General features: G+C 43.6%; 1 protein-coding gene across 4 annotated transcripts in view; it reads right to left on the reverse strand.

The window, feature by feature from the left end:
* The window catches only part of NCK2 (NCK adaptor protein 2), a 151,703-nt gene that overhangs the window by 84,388 nt on the left and 49,510 nt on the right, over positions 1 to 17,805 (reverse strand). Inside the window, exon 1 of one of the 4 annotated variants that reach the window (XM_033175560.1) lies at positions 1,774 to 1,879. The exons of the other annotated variants lie outside the window; for them this stretch is intronic. The gene's annotated coding sequence lies outside the window, so the exon portion shown is untranslated. Of the gene's footprint in view, positions 1 to 1,773; positions 1,880 to 17,805 lie in introns of those variants that run through there. 4 annotated transcript variants of the gene reach the window in all.

A 17,805-nucleotide genomic window follows, 5' to 3' on the forward strand; every position in this document is an offset into this window, starting at 1 on the left:
GGACTGCTGGCCTTCTAAGAGAGGAAGAGATACCAGGAGGGTGTGCACCTTGAAAAGACCTTATGAAAACACAGCAAGAAGGCATCTGTCTGCAAGCTCCAGAGAGAGGCCCCAGAAGAAACCAACCCTGCTGAGCCCTTGATCTTGGACTTCCAGCCTCCAGAACTGTGAAAGAATAAATTGTTGTGTAAGCCCCTCAGTCTGTGGTACTTTCCCGTGGCAGCTTGGGACTTTTGTGAGATTCAACCACATATATGTGTCACGACATATGACACATACAACAGTAACTTGAAAAACCTTTGTGAGCGAATGCAAGGATGAGTGAATTGAAAGAACTCGAGATCAAAACCACTAGGTGACCCACACTTTACCTACCAGATATCTCCTCTTGCACACCAGAAAGGAACTGATTCTCCCATTTTCAACACCTGTTCGTTCTTCAAAACCCAGTTTAAACACTACGGCTGGCTTCCTGGGCCCAGCTCCTGCATCACACTCTAACATAGCTATGCCATTTTGCATTTGAATTGTGATGTTTCACTATGTGCAAAAATACTTCCTCATCCAATCTCAACAATTATACATGCAGTCACACCCCAGCCCTCACAAGATGGCTAAAGCGAATCACAAGCAAAAATGAGTTTGCCTATAAATACTTCAGTGCTTATCACCAACAGAAAAGCACAACTCCAGTATCACACCCCACGTCATTACCAATTCCCTAATATAAAGCTCATATCTCATTAGCGTCCTGATTCTCCTGTCTCGTAAGTGACTTTCTATAGCTGATTGACTTGAATCAGGATCGAAGTCATGTCCACAAATTACAATTTGTCTCTTAAGCCACTTTAAGTCGATTTTATTTAATGACAATGCATTGAAGATGCTGGGTGAGCCACCCTGCAGTCACGTGGCACTCCACCCCTCTGGTGTTTTTCACGTGCTCCCCAGCCCTGGCCTTTGTAGTAAACTGGGCAGTTGGTCCTGGGGGCTCCTTTGATGAGAGATCCTTTCTCAAGAGCAGGGACCCAGCAATGACTATGTGCTTGGCACTGAGAACCACCCAATTAACCCGTGATTTAGTAAATGAAACAAGTTAGAGGTGTTAACGTATCAGGGAGGCCAGCCCTTGTCCTCAGCTCTTTCCACGCTCTCATTTTCAAATGGGAATTTCCACAGGGTCCATGGCCCTTCTGAAGCCTTTCCAGAAGAAAGAAAAAGCCTCATTCTACTTTTCCAACTGGGAGAAGGTATATGAAATTTAAGGCTGAAAGTTACAAAATCATCTTAAACACTGAATGATGTCATGTTCTTTTCTTAAGAAACAAAGAAAGAGGCCAGGTGCCATGGCTCATGCCTATAATCCCAGCACTTTGGGAGGTCGAGGCAGGTGGATCATGAGGTCAGATCAAGACCATCCTGCACAACATGGTGAAATTCCGTCTCTACTAAAAATACAAAAATTAGCTGGGCATGGTGGCGCACACCTGTAGTCCCAGCTACTCAAGAGGCTGAGGCAGGAGAATGGCTTGAAACTGAGAGGCAGAGGTTAAAGTGAGCTGAGATCGCACCACTACACTCCAGCCTGGCAACACAGTGAGACTTCGTCAGAGAGAGAGAGAGAAGAGAGGGGGAGAGAGGGAGAGAGAAGGGGAGAGAGGGAGAGAGAAGGGGAGAGAGGGAGAAGGAGAGGGAGAAAAGAAGAGGAGAGGAGAACAGAGAACAGAAAAGAAAAAGAAAAAGAAAAGGAGAGAGGTTGAAAAAAATAACTACCTTGTGGATCAGATCAGCCTCTGCAGGGGCTCAAGGGCTGCCTGGCACAACTCCACCAGCTCCAGGAGGCTGGCGTCACTGATGGTCACCCTCATGACACCCTATGAAGGAGGCATTTTATGCCCCCAAGTGGCCCTACTGAGAAACATAATGCCATTTTACACTTCTCAAATTATATAGACATTAGCTGTATGCTACTAAATAATTTTTTCCCTATGAAGGAAAATTTACAGTTTTTATTTCTACAAAGAACACTTGCATTGTCTTATGTAAATCGAAGGGCTTTCCCATAGCCCAGAATTAATCAAATCAGAAACCTCAAAACCTTTATTTCCCCTGCCCTTCAAGGAGAGCACCTGGGTGTGATTTTAGAACCACCTATTAATCTTAGAGAGAACATGATGTCTGAAAGAGCTGCCCTTCACGCGCATGTGCGTCACAGAACAGAAACATCCAGAGAGAGCTGTTCCGGTCAGGGCCCCGGTTCTAATTAACTCAGGATTAGGCAGCTGGGTCCTCCAGGGAGCAGGCTACAAGGGCTGATGCAAATTTTAGTGCTCCACGGATTCCAAGTGTTACTCAGACTCTACCTTTCTTCCAGATGATATCACGGGTCATTTGAAAAGTCACGACAGGACTCTCAGCATGAGGGTGTGGCATAGGATGTTTTACAGCAATAAGACAAAGGGACGGGCGAAGAAAGACTAAGATCACCCCATGACCATGGGCATCTGAGAAGTCCCTGCAAGTGTGCAGAACAACGAAACTCTGGGGGAAAAGGTTCAGAAAGATTCCGTAGGGTGGTTGGTTGTTTATTTTAATTTTGTAAATTACTGGTAACTGCGAAGACCCCTATGGAATGGGATTTGCTCCTAAGAAACTGAAAATGCCTCACTGCATGTTATCCTCTTCCTCTGATAAGCACTGAATCAATGTGATTTGTTCCCTCATTAAGTAGCAGAGATATTCACATAGATTAATAGTGTCCCATAAATGAATTCCATAAAATTCCATCAAATGTGGAATAAAAAGGAAATTTAAAATTTCCCATTTAAAAGTAGCTAATACAGATATGGAAACAATCTTAAGTGTCCATTGATGAATGAAGAAAATGTGATTTGTGTGATATGTATGCACACACAAGCACACACACAAACATACATGCAGGCTGAACATCCCTAATCTAAAAATACAAAATCCAAATTGCTCCAAAATCTGAGAAATTTTGAGCACTAATATGATGCTGCAAGTAAAAAATTCCACACCTAACTTCATGGGAAGGGCCACAGTCAAAATGTAGGTACACAACACAGTTTATCCAGCACCTCCAAGAAAAAAAATAAAATTACCTGCAGGCTATGTATATAAGGTGTACGTGAAACATAAATGAATTACATGTTTGCACTTGGCCCCATCCCCAAATCTCTCATTATGTATATGCAAATATTCCAAAATCTGGAAAAATCCAAAACCTGAAACATTTCTGGTTCCAGGTATTTGGGTTAAAGAATTCTTAACCTATGTATACACACACACAAGAATATTATTCAGCCCTAAAAAGGGAAATCCTGCCATTTGCAATAATGCAGATGAACCGGGAGGACATTATGCTAAGTGAAGTAAGCCAGACACAGAAAGACAAATACTGAATGATCTCATTTATATGTGGAATTTAAAGAAGTTAAATTCACGGAAATAGAGTAGAACGGTAGTTAACGGGGGCTGGAAGGTAGGGAAAACGGGGGGATTTTCGTGAATGGGTACAAAATTTTGGTTATAAAATGAGTAAGTTAGGGAAATTTAATTTAAAATGTTTAATTTTAAAAATAAATGAAATTTTAAAAGGCTAATAGTTATAACAATTTAACTTATAGAAAACATATTTATTATTATTCCAATTAAATAGAAATTTTACTATCACTGTGTTTTTAAAGTATGTTCAGCTTTAAGTATATTTAGCTCTTAAAGTACAATTAGTTTTGAGCTATTCCTAAAATGGTCAAGGTATGTTCACCCACCTTCTCCTCAAACACTGGACCCTTTCACAACTCTCTGCCCTCGCACCTGCTATTTCCTTCCCATGCTGGGAACATCTTTGCACCTCAGCTTCCCAATGCCATCACACAATCAAATCCAACTCACCCTTCGGGAAGGAACTCAAACGTGCTCTCTTCTAGAAGACTGGCCTCCGTGCCCATAAAAAGTACCATTTTATAATATCAACTGTCATTTACACCACTGTCCAGATAGGAGGAGCCTCTGGGAAGGGACCACAACTTTTTCATATCCTGATACCCGTATGGGGAGGACCACTGCAGGCTCTGGATAAAATGACTCTTCTCCCCCACGTATGGTTCAATAAACTTCCACTTCCTTAGTTCCATCTATAAGATCAGCTGTGACTGTCCAGTACTCTGCAGCTGTTAGGCCCTGAATCCTTGTCCCCCAGTTTTCAATCTAAGATACACTGAATCCCTTACACCACTGTGCCCCTGAGCCAGGCCATGACTATCAACGTGGAGGCTTAAATATGGATAATAACATACCTATGCCAAAACCAAACGATGGTTCTGCTTACATATTTCTTAATTTCAAGGCTATAAATTTAGTTTTCTTGACTATTTCATTTAATAAATAAATTTGCAAGCAGTCAATGAGAGGGACAGAATCAAAGAGTAATTCTAAAGCTCAAAAGCATATATATGACTTCCTATGGCAGCTGCCCAATTAATGCCATCCATAAAGCCATTCAAATACTGTGTCTGGGCTGAAATCCAATTAAGCCATTTCTGTCTGAATATCCCCAAAGAGCCTCCTGCTGAGCTCAAAGTGGAAATCATCATAAACGCCAGATTAGCTGTGTAAGCACTTACAAAGCCAAAACCAGACAAGAGCATGAAAACCTACATGCCTAGCCTTTTAACTGGGCACAAAGACAGAAAAGACATTCAGTGACCATCTGGCAAAAAGTCAAACCCATTTTCTTGTCCAGCCAGGTCTTCTCAGATAATCCTCATCCAGTGCAAGCATCAAAGAAAAGCGTTGGTCCATTCATTTACACACATTTTGAAATGATCAATTTCAGCTTCACAATGACATTATGTGCAGTAAGGAAACAGGGCCAGAAAGCATCTCAAGCTTTCTCTAGACTCACAATTTTACTCAACCAATCCCTTATAGAGTATACCCTTGAAATTAGTAAATCCTGAGAGTCACCACTGCCTCTATGCATAGAATTTGCCCCATAAAAATGGGTAAGCAAAGCCAAAACCTAACTGAGAGACAGAGGGACGGCAGAGACGCACCTAGTGTCTTGCAATCCATGACTCAGATTCACAATTCACAAGGCACAGAGTATCCTCAGCTTACATGCAACAGCCAGAACCAGGAGTGTTCTAACCACATATTCCAGAAACAGAAAGGCTCTGGCCTGACTATTCATTCCAAACAGACCCTACCTGAGACCTACTTAATTAGAACATCTGCGGTTTATAAAAGCTTCTAGGTGGTTATGAGGCCCAGCCTGACTCAGAACCACTACTCTAGAGAAAATAAGAGCAATTGAAGAAGAGCCAATTCAAGAAAATCTTATTCTCTAAACCCTCTTAACTGGACCACAAGGGCTGTGTGAAGGACGACTAACCCGGGTGTGAAGCTGGCAATGTCTCTGCACATGATGCAGGGACATGAGGACTTGCTTTGAAACTGGATGCTGATGCCAGTTCCCTACCTTCCTCGCTATAGAAATTGAAGGCTGCTAATGAACCTCAGAAACTAGGTTTCCTTGGAGACAATAGCAGTCACCTTGTTGGTAGAATGAAATCAGTCACACGTATTCAATGAAAACGTATTGCACAACTGCTGTGCGCAAATGCTGTATATACATAAGGCACAGCACAGAAGCGGCCCTTCTTAAAGAGCTCGGCCTAGTTAGAGGTCAAAGTCAAATAGGAGACTACACAGCAGTGCCTGTTTATGATATCTGCTGCAAGAAAACGTGCCTATAAAAAACGGCAGCTAAACTTTTCCAGGTAACTTCTTTTTTTTTTTTTTTTTTGAGACGGAGTCTCGCTCTGTCGCCCAGGCTGGAGTGCAGTGCAGTGGCCGGATCTCAGCTCACTGCAAGCTCTGCCTCCCGGGTTCACGCCATTCTCCTGCCTCAGCCTCCGGAGTAGCTGGGACTACAGGCGCCCGCCACCGCGCCCGGCTAGTTTTTTGTATTTTTTTTAGTAGAGACAGGGTTTCACCGTGTTAGCCAGGATGGTCTCGATCTCCTGACCTCGTGATCCGCCCGTCTCGGCCTCCCAAAGTGCTGGGATTACAGGTTTGAGCCACCGCGCCCGGCCAACTTCTAAAACACACATGTGCTCTCTAAAGTATCTGCCTTAGAATTTAAAAATTTGATGGAGACAAGCAAAGGAATTGTTTATATTAACCACCATCTTAGATAAAAACTAATTTGTGATACAGTAGAAAACAAGCCTGGCCGGGCGCAGTGGCTCAAGCCTGTAATCCCAGCACTTTGGGAAGCCGAGACGGGCGGATCACGAGGTCAGGAGATCGAGACCATCCTGGCTAACACGGTGAAACCCCGTCTCTACTAAAAAATACAAAAAACTAGCCGGGCGAGGTGGCGGGCGCCTGTAGTCCCAGCTACTAGGAGGCTGAGGCAGGAGAATGGCATAAACCTGGGAGGCGGAGCTTGCAGTGAGCTGAGAACCAGCCACTGCACTCCAGCCTGGGCGACAGAGCGACACTCCGTCTCAAAAAAAAAAAAAAAAAAACAAGCCTAAGCTTGCTTTCCCAACAATGACCTTCCAAGCTAGGGGAACTATAATCTCTTCTCTAAGGAAAACCTTCCTAATTTGAAAAATGACAACAAGGTTTCCTAAACATCACCATCCCAATATTGCTGTCTTCTAGAAAGACCTCAAGTGAATTCATCCAACAAGTATATACTGAACCCCTGCTAGCACTGTGCTTGGTGCTATACACATGACAGACATCACTGACACCACATTACCCTCAAGAAAGCAGCAGATGAAACAGACAACTGGGTGGCAAGCGACAAAAAAGCGGAATTCCACATGATCAGTCATCATCCATGGCCCATGCATGTGACACATGGGAGCAAACAAGGATGCTGCTATGGTTTGAATATCTGACTCCTTCTCATATTGAAATCTGATCCCTAGTGTTGGAGGTGCGGCCTTAAGGAAGGTGTCTGCATCACGGAGGCGCATCCCTCATGCATGGTGCCTTCCTTGTGGTGATGAGTGGGTTCTCACTCTACTTAGTTCCTGTAAGAACTGATGGTTAAAAAGAGCCTGGCACATCCCTCCTCTCTCTCTTGCTTCCGTGTTCCTGCCATAGGATCTCTACCCATTGGCCCCGTTCACCTTCCGCCATGAGTGGAAAGCAGCTTGAGGCCCTCACCAGAAGCAGATGCTGGCACCATGCTTCCTGTACCTCCTGCAGAACCGTGAGCCAAATAAACCCTTTTCTTTGTAAATGACCCAGCCAGCCTCAAGTACTCCTTTATTGCAATGCAAACGGACTAAGACAGATGTCCACTACGGAAAATGGAAATGTAAACACTAAAGGTATGTTAAGGGTGCCTCTGCAGGCAGCACCATCCCTGCACGGTGGGCCTAGCCTCCCACACCACATTTGGGCAAGTGATTTCTGAGTAGAGGTAGAGGGTACGTGCACATCTTCCCGTTCCACTTCATCACATCAGTTTCTGCCCATTGTTCAGTTTCTCAAGAGTCCTAAATCCTGGCTCACTCCCAGATGGTCCCCATTGCTCTAACCATGCATCGTCTGCAAATCTGATAAGCAGGTTTCCAGCTCTTCATCCAAGCTGCTATACAAATCATGGTCAAAGGCAGTAGGCATCTGAGGCCTTCCTGGAGGAACACTGAACCAGCAGGTGACAGGGCATGGCTGTCCAGTTGCTACCAATCTACAAAACAGTTCTGCATGCAGGGAGATGGGCCTACAGCCTGAGCAGGTAAACACACACTGGCTGTGGAATGCAATGCCAGCTCCATCACTTTCTCTCAGCAAGATGACTAACTCTAGAGCTGGATACTCTAAAAAGCACCCTGTAAAGTCCCAGGTGCTTTTGGTGCACACTCAAAGGAAATGTCACTTTGTTCCCCTGAGTGGACACGAAAATGACTCTCATTATAAAAGGGACTGAGCCAAGGGCCACTCTGCCCCCAAACACCCAGCCCTTGAGATGAGCCTGCCAAAGAACAATCCTGAGGCTGCTATCACAGGGTAGATAAGAAGCCCAGTAGGCCCATCTCTACTAAAAAAATACAAAAAACTAGCCGGGCGAGGTGGCGGGCGCCTGTAGTCCCAGCTACTCGGGAGGCTGAGGCAGGAGAATGGCGTAAACCCAGGAGGCGGAGCTTGCAGTGAGCTGAGATCGGGCCACTGCACTCCAGCCTGGGCGACAGAGCGAGACTCCGTCTCAAAAAAAAAAAAAAAAAAAAAAAAGAAGCCCAGTAGGAGGCAGCAAGACAATGCGGGTGCAGGCCAGACCATCCCTCCCCATAACTCCAGCTTTCTTTGTGCTGTGGGCCCCTCTCCTCACTCGACTGCTGCAGCCAGCACATGACAAAGGTCTCTCCCATGCTTTGTCCCTCAGTCTTTCTTCTTTCCTGTTAATGTTGTGCACTTTGTTTTGTTTAAACAGACTGTGAGAAGAAAAAAAAGGAAAAAATACATCCCTCAACCATGTGCTGGTGCACACGATGACACGGGGGAGCAGAGGCAAGCGAGCGAGCTGGTCAACAGACCAGCTGGGGCTGGGGGATCCTTACAATGACGTCCAACGAGGGGGGAAATGATCCCAGACCTGTCCCCAGGGAGACGACAGCCCGGCAGGCCTCTAGCCAGTGACCAAGGTCGGAGGGGAGGTCCCAGGGTAAGGAGGCATATTAACACCACGGATTTATGGGACACACACCTAAGAGAGTCCAACCTCACCTGCAGACATCAAGTCACACTGCATCAAAGAGAAGAAATGCTGACGGGCTCAGCACGCCCAGCTTTCACCTCCATTCAGTAATCTGTTGAAGTGTCTCTTCCCTGCTTCTGCTTTTTTCTACATTTAGAAAATTAGAACATTTGCCTGTCTCCAATCTTCTGACACTTCTCTCCTTCAAGGCCCCTCAAAGAATAACAACGGGGCTTCTGGCAACTACGTGGACATGCACGTAATCCCGTGGAACCTCAAGTTTGGATCGGAAAGCAGCAAGGTGCTCTCCCACTCACTGTCTCCCACGTTGAGCTTCAATTCCTTCTTCATGACATTTGTTCTGAAGGCTCTGCTTTCAAGATTCTTCTTTTTGACAAACAACAACAAAACACAGATGTTCATGAAAGTTGATCAACTGTGCTCCTGCAACTGGTCCCATCAGACACCAAGCACCAAACCCACTCTCTCAGTCCATTTGTCTCAAACAGACCATAACAGGATGAACATTTCTTGTTCTTAGGCCTTAGTAGAACTTTGAGACTAACCCCATCTCAGCTGGGTTTCTGCCTTCTATGGGCTAATCACACACACGTATGCCACTCTCACGTAATCCTGAATTGTATTCTATTTTCCTTGACCTTCAGCACTCAAGTTTAAAGCTCAGGAACTGTGCACCTCAGAATTTCATGGTCTAAAGAGGAAAGGAAACAGATGAATGCTAATGGCAATCATTGACCAACCTTATCCTGGGTACCACAGACCAGACTAGGCCCTTTTCATGCACTATCACAATCAATCCTTACAACGTGATGACACCTCATTACCCTCGTTCACAGCAGAGAATTAGGTGGCGTGCACAGGGAGGCCAGAGAACAAGGTGTGCAGTCAGAACCGGAGCCTGGTGACTCAGGAGCCCTTCCTTGGAGTTCACTCTGGGCTTGTGGCCCCCCATGCCGGAGACCAGGGAGAGCCAGACCATACGGTGCAGCCAGGCTGCATGGCTGCACTGACCCTCTCTTCTCACAAAGCAAGGGCTCAGGAGGAAAACCGTCACGGTCTCTGTCAAATGCTGGTGCAATGACACATCTAATGATACCACAGGAACAAAGACGGTGTTCCCAAATGACAGATTTCCTTATTACCAGAAGCTACGCTGACCAAAGGAAACTCTTGGGAGAGATTCTTACAAACTTTGCAAAATGTAGTGTTTGAGTGTTTCTCTCACTGTTAAAAAAAAAAAAAAAAAGTTATGTCATTAATGATTTTCAGTCAAATTCCCTGATCCTGTCTCCATAACCGAGAACACAGAGGGGAAGGCCAGGTAAGGACCAATGGCTTCTGGAAATGGATCTATCTTAACCACTTTTAGGCTTGAGGTAGAGGGAAGCATCCCTCCATGCGAAAACAACCCAGTGACCTTTGGGCTGGTATTGTACCATTTGTGTAAACGTGGTAAATAGCTTTTTATAGGCTTTCATACAGTGGTATTCTGTTTTGTTTTTCTGCTTTAAAATAATAGGACGTTTTCAAATAACTCATCAGCTCGTGTTTGGTGTGGCAGATAAAGAGACAGACTAATGAAACACTAGGAAGCAGGAACATGGCAAACAGACCCAGAGCCCTCTGGGAATTCAGTATACAGTAAAGGCACTATCTTAAGTCCCAGGGGAAGAGATAGCCTTCTCAATAAATGGCCGTGGGGTACTCTGGTGGCCATCTGAAAGAAAGCTGGAGCCACATCTCACACCCACAACAGGATAAATTCCAAAGGCATCCAAGATTTGCAGTGCAAAAGTAAGTGTAAAAGGACGTACGGAAAACACCCTTTATAATCCTGAAGGAAGAACTTTTTTTTAAAAGCTAGGACTCAAATTCCAGAAACCATAAAAGAGGGATGAATTCAACTACATAAATATAAAAAAATGTTCTTACATGATAAAATATACCACAGGTAGATTCCAAAGACAAATAAAAAGCTAGGAGAAAACATGTGCAACTCAGGACACGAAGGACAGACAGGACACGGCGAGAGCTCCTTAAACTCGACACAAGAAAAGACCAGCACAGCAAGAACACCGTGTGCCAAGGAAAACTAGGTAAGAAAATATCTCGCCTTCAAACCGATGAAAAGGGATACCCGAACTTCACTAAAATGACACTAAGCTATCACCTCACCTTTCAGACCACTGGAGATCAGAAAGTGTGATGACAGCAGCCTGGTATAACTTCCTGATTTTCAAAACTGTACTGCGGTTATTTAAGATGTGAACATTTGAGGAAGCTCGGTGAACAACTCAGAAAAATAAGGTAAGAATATTTTGTATTAATTCCCCTAAACGTATTTATCTATGAAGAACCATAGCTACTGCTTTGCTGCCTGGTTCATCTGCTTCAAAATAGACACCTGCAGTTTACTTTCATTCTGTTGAGATTCACCGTCCACATAAACTTAATCACCAGCAACCTCAGTGGGTTCACCACAGGCTTCCCCCATCCAAGTAACCTATAATTTTTTTTTTTTTTAAATCCAAGCTTACACATATCTTTGGGGAACTTCACTACTCATATGTGATGATATGAATCAGCTATGGAAGACGAAAACATCTTAACCCTCATTTCTTCTCTCTAAACCAGACCCCAAACTGGCTCACTGTTTAAAGTGTACAAATTCAGTGTTTTTTCTCATTGTTAACAGCTAGACTTGGGTGAACAGATCTCCTCATTTTATAAACGGAAAAAAGGAGAGCACTGAAAGAAGAAAGAAAGAAAAAAAACAGACTCAGGTAACCCAGTTTCAAGAATGTTCTGGATGTACAAACAAGAGGCCACGGTGAGGCTATCTGGACTTCTAGGATAGGAGGGGAGGCTTCCCTTGAGGCATGGTTTTGGCTAACTTATTTCTTACCTACACGTTACTCTTTCAAATACATTTTTTCAACAAAATCACCATATCAGAAGAAAACAAACATTACAACAACCGAACATTAGCTCCTACTCCTTTCATAGAATATTAAATTCTAAAGATACTTATGTTCAAAAACATATCTTCTGGAAGTAGGGGACGATTTAATATTGAGTCTAAAATAGATAGATCAAAACCACAAATAAAAATGTGGTTATAATTTTGTTCTCCCAGGAAATGAAGCAAATCAGATCACTACAGCTCATCAGCCCACAGTCAAACCTGACTTCGGAAGATTAAACCACTTAAAGATCTGCTGTTAGTGCCAGTAGCTTAAAAAAGTTGCGAAACCATAAATTAACAAGCAGAGTCCACACCAAATTGCTGAAAGGGTTTTTTTCCTGTGACAAATTTACAAACTGGTTTTCTAGAAGCATCTTGTTTCTACAGGAGGGCAAAAGCTGACAGGAGGCCACAACGTCAGGCGTTTTGTTTTAACTGATCCTGGTTACGAAAGACTGCATCAGCTCGCTAAGCCTAAACAAGGAGGCTCCATACAGTCGCTGCAAATCCAGCCACTTCCTGCCTCACTGTTACTACACTCATCTCCAACAGGCCACACAGGGACCCCAACCAGACGAGGCTCCACGCTCCACTCCAGCCATCCTGACCCTAAGACGCTGTCAAGAGAGTGGCCTCCCTCACATGTGTGCAGAGAATTTAAGAACCTCCCTTCTGCTAGTCCGCACAGCCTGGCAGCCTGCTGCTTGGGCGTATCGATTTTTTCCCCCTTAGAAAGACCTGGAAACCATTTCTGCCCTTGCATTGCACAATATGGAACCGCATGGCTGGCAGTCTCTTCCGGTCCTAGAACTGTGAGTTCAACACACACCACCCAGAAATAGCACAAACTGGTTTTTATTTCCTGTGCAGAAAAGAAAAATCAGCCAAGGCTTCAGAATCCCATCAATATTTAAAGGTTCCCCTTAAAACACTAGTACAGGAGCTGAAATAGGGGTGAGTCCTTTCTAAGATCCTGAATTTGGCCAGACAGAAAGGATTAGAAATCAGTGTCAACTTTTTTCTTGTGGGTGGGGGAGATGCTGAAAGAAAAGATAGCGGTAAAAACTGTGAGTCAAAGGCCTAAAAAGAGTAATAAATTTTTATGTCTTAGAGACATAAAGTTAAAATAAAAAAAGGGATTGTGATGACTAAATCCATTTCTGCAAGACCCTGCTTGTAACTATCATCACAGCACACACTCACCCCAACTAGGAGCACTGAACCAACCACAGATAAGTGCTGACACTTACAAGTAAAATGCCTAATAAAATTTATTTTATAAAGCCAACTCCTGAGAGGGCAGACTAACCCGTGAACTGTCACCACTAATGTCCATAAGTGTTCTAATTATATTTCCTTTCCATGGAATCAAATGTATACTGCATTTACCTACATCAAAGAGAAATGCTGATTAGTTATTTTTCCAATTCATTTAATTCATCTGATAGAGGTATGATAAAGTACAAGGGAAAAGAAAAGAAAGGGAATAAACGTGATGCTGAGAACTTCCGGAATAACACTAAACTACAGGATACTCTTCATTGCCAAATGCAAAAGGAAAAAAAAAGCACCATCTCCAGCCTTCCAGCTCCCAGGCTCAGTCCAGACGCTGCCCATCTGAACACCTGCGTTCTGTGCCATACACTCATGTCCCCAGGCCCTCTCTGCAAACGGTGCCAGTAATATCCCAGGAGCTCCCTGCTCCAATGCCCCCATTCATTCATATTTACATACATGACCCTTAAAACAACAAAGACATTGAATTGTTCACTCCTCTTTTTAGTGGAAATTGAGTATTTCTTAAGATCCTAAAGTGAGGCAACAGGAAGTACAGAGATAAGATAAACTGACACTAACCCCCAGTGTTCTCCTGTGTACCATCAATGACAAGACAGCCTTGTAAGAGCAGCAAAGCCGCCACTCTGCCCACCAGCCACATATACTTACACACGCCTGCCAATCATTGTCTTTCAACCCTGAAGCCACAGTGTCCAGAGGGCGGCAACACATAGACTATCAACCTCAGTCACTTTCAACCCTGCAGTTGGTATTCCATGTGCATGCACCTAATAAAATTCTGCCTTCTTGAGACCTGCATCATAAAACAGAATTAGCTTTCCAAAAAATGTTTCATTGCACATATGATTCATACCAGAGTAAACTACAATAGAGCTTTCAAATGCTAAACTGTTTTGCTCTTTTTACAAGACTGGTAATAAAGAATACATCATTGATGTTTTTCATTTTAAATGATTCATGTTTTCCTAAAGTCCTAGATGTAAATACCTAGCTTTACTGAAAAAGACTGGGGGGAGGGTGCGTGGAAGATGAGAGAGGACGGAAGATGAGAGGAAGTGGTGAAGGAAGGAAGTCAGGGAGAAAGGAGAGGTCTAGAGGGAGGAATAATAAATAAACTCGAATGCCTGGTTGAACATGAGCAGTGTTTCTCACCAGGGTCACGCTGACATTTGGGTAATTCTTTGTTGTGGAGCTGTCCCCTGCGTTGTAGGATGTTTAGCAGCAATCCACACCCTGCCTGAATTGGTGACAATCAACAATGCCTGAAGACACTGCCTGCTGAATATCCCTTGGGGAATGAAATCACCCTGGGTGAGAACCACTGACCCAGCATACATGTAAACTAAACAGACCAAGTTTGTTAACAGCAAAAATAAGACAGGAATATCCATGTATTTTCTAACTCTTTTGGAATATAACTCAAATATTCATGCAGCAGTTGTTATAATTACCCCTTCCAAAATAACTAAATAAACAGGCCCATTCAGTTTAACTCAGTATCATGATTAAGTTACAATATACCGTATAAGTAGAAAACCACCTTTGAACTCTTGCTTGGGAAAAGTGTATAGAGTATGCTACTGCTTATTTGAGAAAAAAAAAATTAAAAATACATCACTGTATGCACATATGTTTGCTCACATTAAAAAGCAATAAATATTATTATACATTTGTCCAAACCCACGGAATGCACAAAACAGAGGGAACCCAAATATAAACCCTGGACTTTGGGTGACTGGTTCTTGTCAATGCAGGTTCGCCCATAGAAATCAATGCAGCACCCTGTCGGGGATGTTGCTGGTTCACCTGGCGGAACTGGATATATGAGAAATCTCTGTACCTTCTGCTCAGTTTTGCTATGAAACTAAAACTGCTCTAAAAAATAAAACTTTTTTTTAAAAAGCAAGAAATAAAAGGGGGAAAGAAGAAAAACATCCTTTTAAAAATGGCGATGGAAAAGAGTAGGGAAAAAAGAGGATAGAGAGAGTCACACAAAATAATCACTCTCTGGACATACCTTCTTTGGCTGCCGGACCATGCGAATAGTTTACATAATAGTAAACCATTCAGGAGTCTGAGGCAGGAGAATCCCTGAACCCAGGAGGCGGAGCTTGCAGTGAGCCTAGATTGCACCACTGCACTCCAGCCTGGGTGACAGAGCAAGACTCCGCCTCAATAAATAAATAAATAAATAAATAAATAAATAATCAACTATTATTAACTTTTATAAAGTCCAAAAATTAAAAGTATAATGAAACAAACTAAACTATAAATTGAGTTGGTGGCTTAAGTACAGAGAAGAATTATCCTGAAAGACTCTGAAATACAATAATTTGACTGTATTTCCCCTGTGAGATAAACCCTAAGGACAAAAACATTTTCAGTTGTCTTCAGTACTTACATGGTTGACAACTATATTGGTGGTGTTATTTTAAACATTTACATACATTGTGTATAAATAAAATACACAAGCAAGCAAATAAGTCATTAAACAATCCTAGGGACAAAGATTTTCAGCATAAAGGAAATGTAAAATAAAAAGATTCAGCCAGGCACGGTGGCTCACGCCTGTAATCCTAGCACTCTGGGAGGCCAAGGCGGGCGGATCACTTGCGGTCAGGAATTTGAGACCAGTCTGGCCAACATGGTGAAATTTTAGAAAATTCTAGAAATTTTAGAAAATTCTACTAAAACTACAAAAATTAGCCAGCGTGGTGCAGGCGCCTGTAATCCCAGCTACTTGGGAGGCTGAGGCAGGAGAATCACTAGAACCCGGGAGGTGGAGGTTGCAGTGAGCCGAAATGGTGCCACTGCACTCCAGCCTGGGCGACAGAGTGAAATTCTGTCTCAAAAAAAAAAAAAATCGAAAGATACAATATTTTAGAATCCTAATTTTGAGTTAGAAGTATCAATGTGAATTTATAACAGATTATGCTTCAAAACAAAACAAACCATCAAGAAAAGCTTTTATCCACTGAAAAGGCTCAGACACAATGACCAAGCCAGAAGTAACCCCAAACAGTGGTCCCCACGGTTCTTTGAGGGCCTGCAGACCCCAGCTGGGGTAGGCACTGTTTGAAGGAGCCTGGACGCCCCACAGCTCCCTGCTTTCTAGTGTGATTATTAAGGACTACAGGCACCTGGCAAGAGAACACGAAGGCCACCTATGGCAGCTGTCACCGGCCAAGGCTTGGGCAACCTGAGCAGCAATGAGGGTGTCAACTGCAATGGATAAAAACACATCCAAAATATCTTAAATCATAGTTCCACAATTACTACTAAAAACAAAGAAATAAACAAATTCATTGCTCGCTTTGGTGGATACTAGGGAACCAGAACTATTCACTCTGAAAACTGCCAAACAAACGTGTTAGCCAGTGCAATGCCTATATGACCCAGGTGAATTTCTACCCTGCCTTAACTCTAGTTGTCTCAGAAACAGGATGCCTGAGGTCAGAAGTTCCCCGCCTGACCAGACCAGCTGAAACCAGTGGGATCCAAGATGGCAGCTCACTTGACCTCTGAAGAGCCTTTAACTTCATTATCATCTCATTTCCATGCTAAATGACACTCCCACTAGGACCCTGACAGTTGACAATCACCATGACAATGACAAGAAACCATAAGGGGACAAAAAAGCAGGCAGCACTCTGGTTTCCAGACGTTCTCCACTCATTCCCAGAAAATACACAAATATTCCTCTCCTGGCTTTTAATGTCCAACTGCTTCATTAAAGATGTCCTACATCTGTGGCTTCCCACCTCTCATGGACTGAGAAGCCAATGTGGGAGCCACACTGCCCCTTCTCAATTCCACGGCCATCATCTAAAGCCTGCACTGCTTGATGCTCACCTTCGGTTTCGTGGGTTGGCTTCATGACACAGGACAGGAAAGAATCCCACCATTAGGGAAAAGCTGACTCAGTTGGTAAGAAAGGGAAAGACTCCCATCTACATGGCACGTCAGGGTCAGAGCTGACAAGTACTCTCCTTACCTGGCTAGCAAGTGCGGAAGGAGTGACAGAATCAGAAAATCATCACTTTGCAACCCCCCTGAATTACAGGTGGAGGCCATGGCCATCCAGGTTGCTCACGTGGGCCTCGGCCTGATAGATGCACGCACACCACCTAACGTGCAGCCTTGCCAGAAAATCGCACCAGATTGGCCCTGGATCTGAGGTGCAGTTTCGAGGAAGTTCAGGGACCTAGTCAGCACACTGCAGACTGTGGGAAGCCCAAATGACAAAAGACCTGGTTTTCCCCATAAATCAACTGGCATGGGGAAGGAAAAAAAAAAGAGTTTGGACAAATCAATAGATCATCCAGCTGCATGTGTGGACCTTACGTGGATTCTGACTACAACAACCAAGTTGTAAATAACATTTTGAGACGTGGGAAAATCTGAACACTGACCGCATACTTGGTAATATTAAGGAATTGTTGTTATTGAAATTCTGTAATATTTACAGATGACAGGAATTGATGTCTGGGATTCACTTCAGAAATAATCTGTTGGAGCCTATGGGGTCTTAGATAAAGGATTGGCCATTAACTGATAACTGCTGAAGCTGGGCAACTAATTCTATGATTCTACCTTAGGACTACACTGAATATGATGATCCTGATAACTAAGAAATCACATCTTACAAAGAATGTCAAGATCATCATAAAATGTGATAGCTGAAAGGGCCATCAGAAACCACCAAGCAGCAAACCATCTTCTACACACGAAGGCAAGCAAAGCACCTCCCTGCCTAGGGCATGGAGCAGGTCAGCGG

The sequence above is a fragment of the Trachypithecus francoisi genome, unplaced genomic scaffold, assembly GCF_009764315.1.
Source record: "Trachypithecus francoisi isolate TF-2019V2 unplaced genomic scaffold, Tfra_2.0 Lachesis_group17, whole genome shotgun sequence".
NCBI lineage: Eukaryota > Metazoa > Chordata > Mammalia > Primates > Cercopithecidae > Trachypithecus > Trachypithecus francoisi.